Genomic DNA, 17,729 nt, shown 5'->3' with positions numbered 1-17,729 from the left:
ATTCTTTCCTGCAGTCATTCAACAAACATTGATGTCTCCACTGAACCAGGCCTAGTGCAGAGTGGTGGGGACGCAGAATATAATCCGATCTAGTCCCTGAACCTGAGGCGCTCACAGTTGAGTGGGAAAGACAGAAAAGGACCCGGGTGACTGCCGGGGTGGCATCCTCTCCCAGTTCCTCACTTTTCCCCATGCTTCGTTCCATGGCCTCTCTCCTCCCTCTGCATTTGGGATGATCTTGTTCATTCTTATGGCCATCACTCCCACCCATGCCCTGCCGACTCCAGAATCCACTTCTCTATGCCAGATCCCTCCCGTGTTCTTCAGACCCCTATATCCAAATGCCTAATGGACATAAATGCCTGAATGTCCCACAAAAATCTGAAACTCAACAATCCAGAATTGAGTCCTTCGGCTTCTTCACTTTCCCCTTCAGCAGTGCTCTTCTCAGTGAAAGACACCTGCATTCACCTGGTCACCCAAGCCAGTAACCTTCGCCTCGCCCTCGGCCCCCTCCCTGGCCTTACTCCCCTTCCCACATTCGTTTAACCGCCAAGTCCTCTCCATTCTGCTTCAATATGCCCGGAATCTACATTCTCCCAGTTCAGGTCTCACTCCCTCTCACTTGGATAACCTCATTGGCCTCTGTGAGTATAACAGATTCTGAGCTCTTCCCCTCCAAAATGCCCTTCAAATTGTGTACCCCCAATACACAACCACACGTGGGCTTAGTACTGGCTATGCTGACTTGGGGGCCCGCTGGGAGCCTGAACTCTGTCCCCACTCTGTCCCTGATGGTAACTAGAGCACACGGTGTTGGGAAGGGGCCTAGAGCACACGGTGTTGGGAAGGGGCCTAGAAGGTCGCCTAGTGCACCCACTGGGATACCTAAACTCCCTCCCTTGCCACTCTCCCCAGCCAATGCTCCCCTGGCCTCTGCTAACAGGCACAGTGTTGAGGAGCCCTATTCATCTAGAAACATCCCTGTCTATCCATGTAAACTCTGATTGTAGGAAGGACTTCTTTAGCTTAAGGCCACATCTTTCTCCCTGCTTCTTCTTTCCTCTGGTGCTTAGGGAGGGTCAAATTAGCTTTTAGAGAGATAAAGGGCCATGCCAGCAATGACTAAGATGCTTGCTTCAGTAGGGTTGCCAGATAAAATACAAGATGCCCAGTTGAATTTCACATAAATAATGAATAATTTTTTCGTATAAATATGTCTCAACTATTACACAGGATATACTTATGTTAAAACTTATTCATCGATTTTCTAGAATTCAAATTTACCGGGACATCCTGTATTTTTATTTGCTAAGTCTAGTAACCCTGTGCCTGAGGGAATTCCCAGTTCAGGCTGAACACAAGAACCCACCTCCTTTTGACACAAGACTGAGGGTGATCACGGCTCTCCTGGATGCCCAGACTAGGTCATCTGAGAGCTCAGAGGAGGGAGTGATTCATTCTGGGTGTGTGTTTTGAGGAGTGGAAAAAGATAAGGTTTAACCAAAGAAATGAAATTTGAGATGTGCCTTAAAAGAGTTCCAGGCAGAGAATGGAAGCAAAGGAATGAATGAATGAATGATTGAGTTGTGAGTTTCTTGTGGGTGGGGACCATTTCTTAACCATCTTTTGATCTATAGACAATAGAAAAAAGACGTGGCATAGATTAGATGCTCAACGATGAAATGAGACAGTGGCGAAGAGGAAGGGAAGGAGGGGAGGTAGGAACGAAGAGCTAACTGCCCCAGAAGCAAGATGACCTTTGCAGAGCTGGGATGTCAGCTGGGGAGGCTTTGTGTGTGCCGGGGTCGGGTCGGAATGGCTCTAGTTGGTGTGGCTAGGTCTGTGAGGAAGGGAAGGGACTCTACTGATCATGTGCCCTGGTGGCTGTGCCTCAGGTGCTCAGGGGACAGCTGGAAGGCAGCTCTGAGTAAAAGAAGCAGATGTGGTCCCAGTCTGGGAGTGGGGAGATGAGGAGTCTAAGCTCATTCTAACTTCATTCAGCCAGAAAATCTCAGAGGTGAGTGAGGCCCTAGAAATTCTGCAGGCCATTATCTTTATTTTACAGACAGGGAAACTGAGGCTCAGAACTAGACAGGGGCCTCTGTACTTGGCTCTTGATCTCATTGCTTCATTTATTTATTCATTCAGCAAACACTTATCAAACAATTATTCTACATCAGGTATTATTCTATGAGAAACTGAGATATCTTTATCTCTTTCTCCAAGATAAAGATAACACATTCCTGGCCTCAAGGAGATCACAAACTAGTGGGAAAGCTGAAAAAGAAAATCGGTGATTGCAGTCAGTGCAGCCCTGGTCAGGGCTGAGGGAGGCATGAATGTGTACTTGTAGGGGTGGGCAGGAAGGGGCCAGAGGAGGGTGGTAGGACCCGGCCGGGGGCGATGGGGGATGGGCATTGCTTGATGGCAGGCATGAAGGATGAATAAGAGAGAGTTGACAAGGCTGTTGAAGCCAAGCACTGAGGAAGGATCTGGGCATAAGAGGGGAAATGGTAAGAGAAAAGAATGGAGAAAGAGTAGGATCTAGGGCAGGGGCTAGGAGCTGAGGTGGAAATATCAGGATTTCAGCCCCTCTCAGCCTGGGATACCAAGTACGGCAATTAGGGCTTCCTAGAGCCCAGGTTCCTCCCCCTACACCTGGGAGCAGGCACCAGCGTTCCCATATACCTGTCCTCAGTTCATCTGCTTTGTTGACAGGGATCTTCTACTTTTCTGAGGTTGGCCTCAGTTTCCATTTTGGGACGATGGGTCCTCTTCCTGGCTCCCAGGTTCAGGAATAGCACCACAGGGATCAGTGGAGGGACCCTGCAGCCTATGCCTTCCATCCCACCCCCATTTTCTCAAGGGTTGGAATGGCAGGTGTCAGCATGGCTGTGGGCCCCCTGCTTCCCCTCCCCCGCTGTGTTCCCTATAATTTTATATTGAGACCTGTGGTCATGACGTGGGTTTTACTGCACTAACGACATGGCCTGCCCAGGTTTAATGACAAAATCCATACTCTGGCCCTGGGCCTGCTCCTCGTTTGCATAATTCCCAGAATACAGCTCCCTGAAGCTTTTGACCTGGGCCATTACAGTGGCCATAAAACGGGCCATAAAACCGCTGGGGACGGCCAAAAGGAAGGGGCTGTGGTCTTGCAGGGGTGGGAACAAAGTCTTCAACCCCCTACCCTTCCTAGGCATCCTTTGGCTCTTCCCTTCCACAGTTCCCAGTATCTGGGAGTCCATCTCAGGCTGGAGAGGTTTCCAGAAATCCTTAGTCCAGCTGCCCATCTAATGCAGGAATCCCTTCTCCAACATCGCTGCCAGCATCGCAGGTAGGCAGACCGAGCCCACCAGGGGCGGGCTGTCAGAAAGCATCTTCCCCTTGAGCATTCCTCACTCCTGACCCCGCCCTCCCGCCCCACAGCTGGCCAAGCCCTCGGCCACAGGTGGGTCTAGGTCCGAGGGGCCTAGGTTGAATCCTGTCCCTCTTCAGGAGGCCTAGCTCTCCAGGGAGGTCAGGAGCCAGGCTGAGCAGCATCGTGGGGAGACGCGGGAAGCATGAGGGGATGGGGACAGCGACTGGGACGGGCTGTCACTGCTAAAGATGATGAATGGGGGAGGTGAGGCAGGAGGCCCGGTGTTATCGGCAGTGGATGGCGGTGCGGGGCGCTCGCCGCTTCTGCTAATCCCCGGGCGCTGCCTCAGCCCTTGCACTGATAACGAGGAAATGGGACTGACAACAATTTTTAGCTGAGAGATTCTTCACCAAAATGCCAGGCGGCCGGAGGTCTGACAGCACCTGATTGAGTGTGTGAGTGTGTGGGGGGAAGGCGCGCGGCCCCCTCCCCTCCCCTCCCCTCCCATGCAAAGATGGATCGCTCATTCCGCCTCCCGTCCACATTCATTACCGCACCTCCCTCCCGCCGCCCCGCCGCCGGCTCCGCCGCTCCTGCCACCTCCACCTCTCCGCCTGCCGCAGGTATCCCCCAAGCAGGAGAGCAGGGAGCAGAGCGGCCTGACTCTACCCTGGGCCTCACACAGTGCACCGCCAGCTCAAAGAGCAGAGAGTCAGGACTGAGTCAGGCCCTGCCTGGAGGCTCCTTAGTCGTGGGACCTCCAGAGGGTCCCTTCCCCTTGCTGAGCTGCCGGGATACCTCCCCACCAGAAAACAGCCAGGCTCCACCAAGAAGTGACTGCCTGCGGTTGTAAGCAGTGTGGGGGACAGGCCTGCTGAGGAGGGGCAGTGCAGCCAAGTAGCTTTTCCCTAGCCTGGGCCAGGCTCCAGCTAGTCTGGCCCTCAAGCCTTGGATCAAGGCCTCAGGTACCTGGGGTCCAGGATCAGCCCTCTGTTGTGCCCCTCTGTTGGGAACTGCTGACCACTGGCAGCTCAAGGGCCGGCACAGCTGCTCCTTCTCTGTCATCTTCCATAGTGAGGCCTGGTGCAGAACTGGGCCCTGGAGGATGAGGGTCTCATTCAAAGTGAAAACCCTCCCTTCCTAGATCACTAACCCACATCCGGCCCTGCAACTCCCACACATGTGATTCTCTCTCCAGCTTGGCCTGTTTGGTTTTGTCCCAGTTCTGCTGCCTGTGGGTTCCATTCTTGCCTCTCTGTTTATTCAAGCAGCAAACCCCAAATTCATTATCTTTTCTCCATGGACCACAAAAGGCAGAGCTTGACTGACTGGTGTCTGACTTAAGAACGGGGAGGGTTAAAATGAGGGGGAGGGTAACTCTAATGACAACTGGCAACGGAGGCTGGGACTTTCAAGAGTATGTACGTGTGTATACATGTGTGTTTATGTGTACATATGCGGGTGCTCCACCCTTTTCCTCCTGCAATCCCGATGGAAGGGCTTCCATTTCCTGGTGACCGAGAGCCTTCAAGCGTCCTTCAACAGAGTTGCCTGTTACTAGCTGTGAGACATTAGTCAAATCATTTAACACGTCTGAGCTTTAGTTTCTTCTTGTCTGAAACAGGGATAATGACAACTAACTCTCAGGACTTTTGTGAGGATCTAGTTAAATCAGGGCTGTGTGCTGAGTCACTGTTATCTCTAGTAGGACACTAGCACAGTTTGCTGTTTGTGCCTGGATCTACCCTATCCTGACACCAGCCTGGCCTTGCCCTGTATCCAGGCTTCTTCCCTGCTATGATCAAGACTGTGTGCCACTCAGTAGGTACCCTGGCCCTTTTGGCTTCCATGGAGTTCCTTCTTCCTATCCATCCATACCCATATAACTATTTACTGGTTTGTTTGTCAATATATCCACCCATCCACTTAAACATTATCTGCCCATTAATAATAATAACAGTTTATTGAGTGCTATTATATGTTAGGCTGTAGGTTTAATGCTGCACATATGTAATCTCATTTAATCCTTACAACAGTCTAATGAGGTAGGTATAATTAATCTGTCTCTGTCACACTGACGAGGAAAACGGAGCTCAGAACAATGAAATGACAGAGCTGGAAGGTTCAGAGCAGAGATTTAAATCCATATCTGTGACTCCAAAGCCAGTGCTCTTAACCACTGCATAATACCCAGCTACCTACCTACCTATCCACCCACCTCGGTAATGATTCAATAATCATTGACAAATGTCAATTGAGTACCAAAGATGGGTCTGCTACAGTATGGATGCCATGCAGTAATGAACAGAGAGACACACTCTCTGCCCTCGGGGAGCTTAAGAACTAACTGTGGATAGAGACATTCAACAAACATCCCCAGCATTGTCTTAGAACAAGGGAAGTATGTGGAACTATGGGAGTATATCATCTGGTCTGGGAGGTGAAATAAGTGACATTTAAGCAAAGGCTTGAAGAGTGACTGGGAACCAGTCAAGCAATGATGGCAAAGTAGTGTTTCTAGATAGAAAACAGCATGTTTGAAGGTACAGAGGGGAGAAAAAAGCCTAAGTGAAGAATTGAAAAGGGTCCAGTATGGCTGGAGCAGAGAGTGAGGGGCAGAGCACTGAGAGCTGATGAAAGAGAGGCCAGATCCTGGAAGACTTTTCAACTATGTCAATGATTTTGGCTTATTATTATTATTTTTTAACATACAGTGAGAAGCCATTGAGGAATTTTAAGCAGGGAAGTGACATATCAGACTTGCATCTTTTTTTTAAAAAGATTTATTTATTTTTGGCTGCGTTGGGTCTTTGTTGCTGCACGTGGGCTTTCTCTAGTTGTGGCAAGTGGGGGCTACTCTTCGTTGCAGTGTGCGGGCTTCTCATTGCGGTGGCTTCTCTTGTTGTGGAGCACAAGCTCTAGGCGCGTGGCTTCAGTAGTTGTGGCTCGCAGGCTCTAGAGCGCCGGCTCAGTAGTTGTGGCGCACGGGCTTAGTTGCTCCGCGGCACATGGGATCTTCCCGGACCAGGGCTCGAACCCGTGTCCCCTGATTGGTAGGCGGATTCTTAACCACTGCGCCACCAGGGAAGTCCCAGACTTGCGTCTTAAAAGGATCATTCTAGCTGCAAAGCGGAGAATGGTCTAAGAGGACAAGATCAAGTGCAGGAAGGCCATCTAGGAGGTTATCTGACTAACTCAGGTGAGACATGAAGGTGACCTGCTCTAGTGAGATGATGTGGATGATGATGGAGATGAACAGAAGCGGGTGGATTGGACATGGGGGTTCAAGGACAGAGAGGAGTCAAGGATGACTCCAAGCTGCCTGACGTGAGCAACTGCTAGCTGTTAGACCATTTACTGACTTGCGGAACAGGAGGAAGAGCAGTAGGCTTGGTAAGGAAGAAAATGAGTTCAGTTTTGGATAAACTTACTTTGAGGAACTGTTAAGGCAACCCTGTGAAAACGCTGAGTAGGCACTATATGTGAGCCAGAGCTAGAATTAGAGAACTGGAGACGCTGACGAGATAAAGACTGACATTCACCACTGCATGTTCTGTGTCTAGAACAATGTCTCACGTATGGTAAATACTCAACAAAAGTTAAGAGTAGGTGAGATCACCTAGGGCCAGAGTGTACAGTAAGAAGAGGCTGGAACAGAACCCTGAGGAGCTCCAACAGGTGGAGGAAGTTTAAGTCATTGAAGACTAAGAAGGAACAGCCAAGAGGAGGATGAAAACAAGGTGATGTCATCAAAGCCAAGAAGGGAAGAGTTTCAAGGAGGGGGGAGCATCATCGATAGGGTCGCATGCTGCTGAGAGGTTAAGAACACAAGGCATGAAAAGTGTCCCTTCCACTCATCATGTCCGCAGTACACCCATCTACCCCAGCACATCCATCCAGGCCACCACTCTGCCCTCTCACTCATTCCCATCTTGCTTCTCTTCTCTCCAGAAAACCGTGATTGGTGCCTCTGCTGAGCGTGGGACGTGAAGAGTTAACATGCTGACAGATGGCATTTTTTACCTTCAGTCAATATGAACAAGGCCCCAAGACTATGATTCCAAACATCTGGATTTCATCAATATGTGATCTGTCATCGTATATTGGCATTCCCCAGTCCCCGCGCCAGAGCAATGCGGCTGGTTTTATTAATACGTCAAATACATTATCCGTGTAATACACTTGTCTGGCTGGGGCCTCCCGCTGGGGCGGGGCGGTGGATTTGAATGTATGATGAATCAGTTTGCATTACATGTTCGTAAGTCATCATTTGTCAGGATTAATAGGCATCCCTGATCGAGGAGGTGGGGGTGGGGCAGGCAGAGGGGAGACGTGTATTTAGCTATGGCCCATCCTTATCCGCCAGTGCCCAGGGGTGCCCTGAAAACAGCTGTGCACCCTCCTGCCCAGACCCCAGGGCAGTGGCTGGCGGTCTGGTGACATTTTTAGCAGTTCCACGAGTCACTTGGAACCAAATAGGCCTATCTGTCTCTGCTTTGGGCTTGCCAAGCAACCAAAAAGGATATGGCAGGGACCATTTGCACAGGCTGGCTAAATCTTACTCATCCTTTAAGACTCTGAATTCTTTCTTCCAGGGAGCCTTTCCCGACTCCTCCAGACTACACTAGGTGCCTCCTCTGCGTTCCCACCGCTTCTTGTGTTACCTCTGGTCACACGGTGTTATAATTGCCTATCATGTGCCTGTTGCTCTCTTTAGACTGTAAATTTCTTGAGGTCAGGGAGTAACTTGTTTACTGCTATAGCCCCCGTGTCTAGCAGAGGGCATAGCCCAAAGTAAGAGGATAGTAGTAGTAAAAGTAGGAACCAAAAGATATTCCTTGAATGAATGAATAAGTGATCACTGACCTTGCTAAACCCCCAGAAGATGCAGATGCTAGCTGGGAGACGTTGCGGGGTTTTTTTCTGGCTCCTTGCCCCTACCTCGCCCCTGGTCTGGTCTGGTCTGGTCTGTCCTACTGTATATGCTCTTCCCTTGCCCCTCTCCCTTGCATAAGGAGGACCCCCTCACACAGTACTGGCTCCCTGACACGTGACATATACACTCAGGTAGAATTCATAGGGGTGACATGTTCACGCCCACATGCCCTTGCCGTCTTCCCTTCTCCTTCTACTCTGCTGGCAGAGACTCAGATAGGCATTGCCCATTCCACATGGCCTCCTGCCAGCTCCAGGTTCTTGTGAAACAGGAGCTGGGCTGGTGCCCTGACCCCTATTGTGATGGATGCTATTTACTGTCTCTAGCAATAGAGGGGGCCTGGATTGAGCCAGACATGGCTCTTGGGTGGCCAATGGCAAACATCTGCAAGACAGCCAGGAGGAGGTCAGCCTGTGGGTAGTCTAGGCTCACACTTGGGCTCTAGCTGGAACCAAGGGCTCTGGGCCAAGGCATAATCAAGCTCACTGAGTCTTGGGCATGGACCCTAAATGCTTGGCCCCAAGAGCATTTGCTCCAGCCAAGTGCACCAGCCAGACTGTTGAGAGGCTGGTGGGGCTTCAGGGGTCACAGCTATTTCACACCATTGACCTTGGCTGCCCCAAACACAACTGCAGCCTCTCTCCTCTTAGCTAAGTTCCCCTCCTCCCTTAGCTAATGACTTCCAGACAGTGCCCTGTGCTGGGCCAGGCCAGTGGTGGGTAGGGCGGATGGGCTTCCCAGAGTTCCCTGGGACTAGGCTTTATTATGAACCACAGAAAAGGGCCCAGTTCAGGACAATATCCACATATAGACATGCACACATATCCTCTCAAATGTCTGGACACACACACACACGTGTGGGCACTGGCACACACACGTGCTCAGACAAGTGTGGGTATTTGTTCCCATCTAGGTAAACACATGTGAGCACACGTATATATGCAAGTGTAGGCTGAGTACACCCGGACACTCTCCCCACACACTTCATTCTCCCCCAGTGTCTTCCTTGCTGTGGAGCCAAAATGCTAGGACTGGACTGTGTAAAGCAAATCCAAGTGTGCTTTACCCCCTGCTGGCTCTGACTATGGGCTTATAAAAATGAAGTGGGAACCTCCAGCAGCTGTGGGCAGTAAATCCTGAAGCGCCGAGGAGGGCAGCGTTACCTGCCTTCTAAGCTCATGGGGGGAAGTTGGGGCACTGATTATAAATGTCTGCGGGGCTGGATGGGCAGTGGGCCAGCTTCTTGGCCTTGGGCACTGCCTGCTAGCCTAGCCCCGGCCAGCTGTCTCCCACAGACCTCTGGGGTCCAGAGACCCAGAGCCCAGGGGGGTTGTGCAAGGACCAGGAGAGGAGGAGAGAGAAGTGGAGGGCTCGGGGTGTGCAAGGGCTGGGGTGGGCAGAGCGAGCAAGACAGCCACGTGCTGCTAAGGCTGAGGGGAGCCCTCGCATCTGGAGATCAATTAGCATCAATTACTGACTTCATTTAATTGTCGTCCAAGACGAACTTGTCATTTTTAGCTGAGAATTAATGGGAGACCTTCACCTCTCCCTGGCACCAGCCGCGGAGTCAACGGCGGTCACCTCAGCCCGCTAGGAGCCCTGAATCCTGCTTGGGGATGGGGCCAGGCAGGGGCAGGCAGCTAGTGGGGCTTCTGCTCTCTGGGCAAGCTCTGGCCTGCCCCAGGCCCAGCCAGCCTGGCCCACTGTAGCCCAGGGCCAAGGTGGGGGCCGTGAGTCCTGCGGAGCAGTTCTTTGTAGCCTCTGGCTTCAGCCAGAAATTAATTTGCTGGGCTGAGCATGTTTACCTTTTCCCAGCAAAGCCGAGACAGTAAACAGCGGACCGGCGGCTGAAATTGAATTGATAACTGCATCAACGTGCCAGATAACGCCTAAAATAATACACCGATAAGGAAATTCGATTTGATTTGCTGCTGCGCATCAGATTGGCCCCATCTGTAGCTGCCTGTAATCATTTTCAATTGCGTTGGGAAGCCTTATTTGTCCTTAAATATTTCTGTCATTTTTCATTGCTGGCGACAGATCCTTGGGCAGGTGGCAGGGGTGTGCTGCCTCTGTGGGCGCGCGGGGCAGCGGCCCGAGGAGGAGGGGTGGCGGGCACTTGTGGGGAAGGAGGCAGGGAGCAGGCAGCCGGGCGGTGACAGCTGTTCCTCCAATCAATCACGCTGTCGACAGGGAGGGACGACTGGCCGGCAGAAATTGAGTTTGCCTCACAGGGGACGATTGAGCAAATTAATAGCCCATTAGCCAAGCAGTGACCTGAGAAATGAAGGTGCAGGGGTTCTTGCTCACTCAGGCCGGCTGGGGTGGGGCAGGGCAGGAAGAGGGTTTGGGGAGGAGAGAACTGGGGAGGAGGTGTGGGAAGAGGAGGGAGGGCCGTGTGGGTGGGATGGGGAACATGCATGTGGGAGGTGGGCTGGGGAGTAGATGGTACAGGAGGAGCGATGTCAAGTGGGGGAGGTGGGCTAGAGATGCAGACAGTCCTAGGAGAGATGCTGGGAAAGGAGGGGGTGGAGGGGGCTCTTGACCATCTTCCCATCACGCCCTCTGGGACTGAATACCATGCCAATAAAATCCTCTCCATCCTCGCTCCCTAGATACTCCCTTTACTTCCTCTTTTCACTTTCCCGGAAAACCTGGTGTATTCCCCAGAGACACCACTTCCCGGCAGTCCTCTCCAGTGCTGGCTGTTTTTCTTCCAGCTCCAGGTTCCTCAGGCCAGGAGGTGGGGTCAGTGTCTTCCTTAGGGCTCACTGCCACTTTCAGACCACTGAGTCTCCACTCATTGGGCTCTGAGCGCAGGTACCACGCTGCGTCGCTCATCACTGTTATCCCTTCCCCGCATCTGCCAAGGACTTTGACACTCACCTGTCACCCCGAGCCCTGTCACTGGCCTGACCTCCTCAGCTCCTGTTATTTTGTCCTGTATTCCACTGCCCCCTGGAGAACCTTGTCAACAACCTAAATTGCTCTGTGAAAGAACTCCCTCTCCCCCAGCCCTCTCATGGCCTTGTACCCATCACACTTGCTTCTCTCTCTCTCCCCTCCTCCCACCTCCTGAGACCACTTACTCATGGATTCTAGCCTGGACCCCAGGGCGCATCACTGCAACACCCTCTTGTCAACGTATTCAACCTCTTTACTTCCTTTGCCTTCTCTACAGCCCAGCTATTCTCCTTTTTGTCTCAGACACACAGGCGACTCAGCGCAGCTGGGGAAAATCACAAAGCCACGCAGAGGTGTGCCAATAAAAATTCATAGTTTCCAATCTCAGCACTACTAAGCAATCCTCTTCCATGCCCTCGGTCAGCTCTGTCTCCCCTTCCCACAGAGACAATCCAGTAATATTTTACTGTCTCGAGTCCCCCTCCCCATCTTCTGTCCCTCTCTCTCTTTCTAGGTGGTGTCACTGCCTATTTCACTCAGAAATTTGAAGTCCTTAGGCACAAATTCCCTCAACTTCCAGACCCGAACTCACTTCCTTGTTTCCTCTTCCAGTTTCAGGGCAAGAGGCTCTCACCATCCTGTTTTAGCTTAATCCCTTCTCCTGGACTCAGAATCCCATCCCTGCCCACATTCCTCGGGAAGCTGTCCTGTTCTCCCCTCTCTCCTGCGTCCTCCCCTTTCCCTCCTCATGCTTCCCTCCATCAGCATATACATCCTCGAGTCTCCCCTGTTACAACAGTACCAACAATACATCCGTCTCTTTCTTATGGCATTAGCATTGTAGCTAATGTCCTTTCCATCTGCTGCCCTTTTCACCCAAGATGCTCCAAGGAGTCTTGCTTGCTGTCCATACTCCTTTATCTCCCAAGCACTTATAAACCCATTGCAGTCTGATTTTCATCCCCCTCACCCTACTCTCAATCAATCTGCTCTCAGTCAGATCCTTGATGGTCATCATTTGCCAAATATGATGGAACTGCAGCTATATTCATTTATTAATTCGATAAATATGTATTGGGTGTTTTCCATGTGTGAGGCACTACACCAAGGTCTAAAGATACCACGAAATCTATGTCCTTATGGAGCCTGCAAAGCAGTGAGGAAGCATGCAATAAAATAATTTTACAAATAATTGTAACGTTGCAGTTGTGTCAAAGAGAGGTGAACAGTGTTATGGGAGCCTATAATATGGAGATTTGCCCTGCTCAGAGGGATCCAGAAAGGCTTCACTGAGGAAGAGACACAAGATGAGATGTGATGGATAAGTAGGAGTTGAATAGTTGAGGAGGAAGGGAAGTGATAACATTGATCAAATGCTTACCGTGTGCCAGGCATTGTGCCATTCCTCACCACCCCCTTCATTTTATAAATGAGGACACAGAGGCATAAGAAGTTCTGTAACTTGCCATGGTTACCCGGTAAGTGGTGTTGCCGGACTTTCCACCCAGGCAGTGCTATAGTGGAGCCCATGCTCTCAACCACTCCCCTTCCTCTGATGTCAGCTGTCATCCTCGCCATCATCCACTCCCCTCTCCGCACACTCTCAGCGTGATCTCTACTCTGGTTTCATTTCCTCAATTTGTACCTCCAGTCCTGAACCATATGTATCACAGTACACCAGATTCTCTACGTGGATGTCCCACAGGCTCTTCAAGCTCAACGTGCCTGAAACAAGACTCATCTTCCTTTAGACATGCCCTCCTCCTGTTTTTCAATTTCAGTGGCTGGCACCAGCACCCACAGAATTCCCTAAATCGGCAATCTGGACTCTTACTCTCGACTCAGGCCCCTGCGTGCAGTAAATCAACATCGTAGCTGTTTTTACCTCCTAAGTACCCCGGAACCATCTTCTTTTCTGCAGTGCCCTCGTTCAGGCATCATCATCTCCAGTCTTTACTCTTAAGTTTCCTAATGCATCTCTCTCCCCTCTAATCCATTTCTATCTCTACAGCTAGAAGGATATTCCAAAAACACAAATCGGATCCTATCATTCAGCTACTTAAGACCCTTCCTTGGCTCCCAAAGCCCACAGCATAAATCCTGAACTCCTTATCAGACAGTCTCTCTCCAGTCTCATATCCCTTCCAGCAAGGCTGTGTGTTATGTATGGCTGGACAAGACCCAGCTGTTCACTTATAATTCTCACTGCCGATAGTGCCCATGACATCCATCTCTCCATGGGCAATTTGTAGCTCCTATTTATCCTATAAGGACCACACTCAGTACTTCCTCTCTGAAGCTTTCCCTGAGAGGGAATTCCTCTTTTTCATGTTATATTTCTTATACGTCTACACCTCGATTACTGCACACATTGGATAATATTGCAGTTATTTCTTGATCCATCTGTCTCTCCCGGTAGACTCTGAGCTCCTTGAGGGCAGGGAAATTATCTGACTCATCCTCGTACACCCAGGACCCTGGAGAAGGTCTGGCACAGAGTGGTAGTGACTGTTGAATGATTCAGTGACCCAGTTAATGGGGGGAGGAGGACTTAAAGGGACAGAAGGGGAATGTCCAGAAGGGGAGGAAAAGATGCGGTGGGTGGGGGTGAGAGAGGTGGGAAGAGGGGAAGGAAGGCAATTGAGGTGATGTTGAAAATTCCTTTTGCTTAAATGAAGCCTGGCTTTCATGGTCAATGAGAGGCAGAGGCCGCAAGGGTTTCGAAAGGCAGAGGCTCTCAAAAGACAGAAGCTCCATAACGGCTGTCCCAGAAAAATACCAAGTGTTCATAGACTTGGTGGGAAGAGAGTGGGCAGTGGCCACCAGACAGTAAAATCCCACGTCTGGAAACACTGACAGACAGACATACCCACCAGGACAGGCAGATACCCACGTGCTCAGGGAGGGTCCCCAGCAGCCTCCCCTGTCACAGGGCCCTCTGCGGCCTCTGTGCTGGCCTGCCACCCCACCTGGAACCCCTGGTTACTCTTTCTCAGCATTTTCCCTACCCGGGAAAGCTCTAAGGGTTTCAATTACTGGCGCGTGGGATTTAGTGCCCTGGGCTTCTCTGACTGGAGATTTATTTGAAGGTTTAGTGTCGTGGAGAATTCACGTCTTCAATCCCAGGAGCCCAGCTTCCGTCCTGAGCCCCTAAATCAGGAACCAAGATGGGCTACTGTCACTTACCGCATTAGCCTCGTTAGCGGACCAGGAGGGGTGATTAATAGCAAGGCACACACAGCCATCCTGCCCGCTGGCTCTGCCGCTGCGCCTGACCTGGGGAGGGGGCGGGGAGAGGCTGAGCCTGCTCCAGGATAAGTAAGGAGACAGGGCTAGAGCCCCCGCCCTTGCCAGGCAGGGCAGTCCCTATGGCCCTTCCAGATCTAGGGACAGTTCAAAGATTAGCAAGCCTAGCCAGAGACAGCGCAGCTGGAGGCCTCTGGGCCTGACTCGTGGAGGGGGCAAGAGAGTGGGTGTGCGCGGGAAGGCGGGAGGAAAGGGTGGGTGTGTTTATTTCAATTCCCAAGTGCTCTTTGAGTGCTTACTTACTACGGAGGCCAGTGTGCATGGGACACAAGGGCACACGGAGAGAGGGAAGTATGGGGGGAGGGGTGAATGATGGAGGTTTCTATGAGAGAGAGAGAGAAAGAGGGAGAGAGAGAGAGAGGTGTATCTCTGTGATGAGGCAGAGAGGAATACGTGTGGGAGAGGAGTGCATATATAAGGAGAGAGATGAAGAGTGGTTGTGTGTTTTCTCTTTTTTCCTTTGTCTCTGCAAATTCTTCCCTCCATAATCCTTTTCCTCCAAACTTTTTGGAGTCAGGCTAACCTGGGTTTGGCTTTCAGTTTGGGGTACTTTATGCATTTATTTATCTGTTCATTTACCAAGTTGTTACTGAGCATCTACTGGCTTTTACCTTTCTGTGCCTCATTCTTCTTACCTGTAACACGGAGATTAATAGGGTGGTTATGATAACTCAGTGATGTAATTTATTAAAAAGTCTTGTGAGCGCACAGAATCAGGAGCCAGATGTGCCCTGGCACCGGTGGGCGGGGGGGCGTCAGGACCAGAGGCGGGGGTCAGGAAATGGTAGTTAAAGAGCTAGGGTTCCCCTGCCAATCCTCTCTCCCTCTCCTCTTTCCAGCTCTCTTCTCTCTCTCCATCACCCTCTCTCCATCACAGCTGAGCATAGTATTAGTTATTAGAACCAATTGACTGTTTAGACTCTGATGTTTTAACTAATCACCACTAATGCAGACACTGGTGGGCAATCACAATCATTTAGTTCTCAGGCAAACCCCTCTTCAGAGCTGAGAGCAGACTAGAGGGGCATCCGGCGATAACTGAGATTTGGGAATGATGGGAGGGGGGATGACTGCTGCCCAGAAGGAGGCCCCTCTCTCAATCCTGGTGGCCCTGGCCCAGCATCCTGGCACCCAGGGGGCCCTCTGGACCAGCTCAGTCCCCTGGGGCGAGTCCCTTGAGCCTTGTCCTTGAGGTGGGCTGGCTTCCTTCCCCATCCTCTTACTCCTCTGCCCTTTGGTCTTAGCCTCCTGCTTTAACTTAGAATTCTGTCGTGGGAGTCTCCTCCAGCAGCCACTACCCTGGACCAGAAATAGTCCAGCAACTCCCCTTCCCTGAGTTGCTTTTCAATTGTTGTAGCTCCTAAAAGCCTGCTTCCAGGAAGAGTTGTTTAGACAAAGGTTCAAGTCCCACTGGGGCATCTGCTGGATGCTGATTGGGATGGGAAGCGGCACCCTGTCCATTTTGGCTGAGGACCTAAGAGAAGAGTGCAAACATGCGTTCTGTGCTGTTGAGCGTGGAGAGAACGCCAGGGCTGGGATGTGACCTGAGTTCTATGTGCCTGAGGACACCTGCTCACCTGTCCTGCCTTCTTCACACGGAGGCCCCAGAGCCTCAGCCTGCACATAGCCCTGCTCCATCCTGGGGCCCTGGCCCATCCTACACCTGCTCCAGCATTGCTGGGGAAGCCAGACCCCCAGAACTCCGGAATGCCAGCTTCAGGGTGGAGGCCAGGCAGAGCAGGACCATAGATAGGGTCCAGATGTCCTGGAGGGGGCAGCCTAGATGCCCGTGGCCAGTAGGTGTCGCTGTGGCTCCAGCACTGGGAGGGGTTGTCAGGCAGGGGGCCCTGGAGCAGGCTGAGGGGCTGGTTGTCCTTTGGCCTCTCCCACCCCTACCTGGGGCCTTCCTGCTAGGAAAGCTTCCCCAGTGCTTCTCAAACTGGAAATGTCTGTGGAACACTTGGGAGTTCATGTTAAAATGTAACTTCTCATTCCATAGCTCTGGAGCCCATCCCAGGGTTTTGCATTTCTACAGAGCTCCTGGGTGAAGCTGATGCTGCTGGTCTGGGGACCACCCTCTGAGGACCGAGATCCTAACCTCTATGGCTCCCTAGTCGGGGGACACTGACTCTGCTCCCTTCCAAAGCCAACGCTCACCCTCACTCCTATTTCCTCAGTAAAGCTCCCAGAGCAGAGGCCAAGGGTAACTATCAGGGTCCCTTTTTTTGGAGATGGGCTCAGCTGGATTGCATGAAGTAGGCAGTTTCTAGGGAAACCCTGAAGCAAAACCTAACCCCAGCCCTCTGAGTCAACTCAGCCCTACCTCCTAGCTCAAATCCTAAACTTCAATCTAAACGAATCAATCCTAATTCCCCCTAATAATCCCAGCTACCACCTTCAGAGCTATATCTCGATGCCAACCTCAGCCCAGTTCTTGCACCCCCTTAAGTCCAGCTTGTGCTACTCGTTGCTTCAGTTCTATCCCCAGACTGAATGTCCTCTCTGATAACACCCAGGTCCTCTGCTATCCTTTCTTCTAGATACCAGCCTGAGCCAGGACAGGGGGGCAGTAGGATCGTTGGACATATGCCTCCAACAAGCTCATCCAGACCTCAGCAACGTTCGGGCATTTGCCCCCAGGCAGAGAGAAAAAGCAATTCAGCAGTCCAGTTGAGAATAGGCATCCCACACTCTTCCTGGAAGGCCCCTTGCTGTTGGGGAAACATGTCTTACCCATGTTTTCTGTTCTAAGGGCTCCACTTCCTGGATGTGGGGTAGGCGGGGAGGAAGTATGTACACTAGCCCAACCATGATTGCAGGTGAACAGGGAGGATGTGTGTACATGTGTGTGAGTGTGTGGGGTGAAGTGAAGAGAACGGTGAGTGGTGGGGTAGGGCAGGCAAAGCACTCTCCAGCGCTTCCCTTCTAAATCAAGTTTTCTCTAAGGAGACTTCTTTCCTAGCCCCGTCTACTCTCCGGCCCTCCTGGGCACAGCAGAGGCTGATTCTTGCAAGGGTGATAGTTATATGACCTGGACTATAAGGATTTACCCCTTCCAAGTCTCACATGTTGTGATTTTTTAAGTAGGAATGCAGTTTTAAATAGGAGCAATCTGGCCTTGCCCTGGTGGGCTACCCACCGTGACCCACGCCCCAAGTCTGGAGTAGAGGAGATGGGTCCAATCAGAGAAGAACCATCTCTCACACTGAGGCGTCGTGT

The 17,729-nt window shown here is 51.5% G+C and overlaps 1 protein-coding gene across 3 annotated transcripts in view; it reads right to left on the bottom strand.

Moving 5' to 3' along the window:
• The window catches only part of RNF220 (ring finger protein 220), a 229,704-nt gene that overhangs the window by 39,186 nt on the left and 172,789 nt on the right, over positions 1-17,729 (bottom strand). The gene's annotated exons all lie outside the window — the stretch shown is intronic.

The sequence above is a fragment of the Lipotes vexillifer genome, unplaced genomic scaffold, assembly GCF_000442215.2.
Source record: "Lipotes vexillifer unplaced genomic scaffold, Lipotes_vexillifer_v1.1 scaffold661, whole genome shotgun sequence".
Taxonomy (NCBI): Eukaryota; Metazoa; Chordata; class Mammalia; order Artiodactyla; family Lipotidae; genus Lipotes; species Lipotes vexillifer.
The sequence above is the reverse complement of the archived record's forward strand: the minus strand, read 5'-3'. Positions and strand labels throughout refer to the sequence as shown.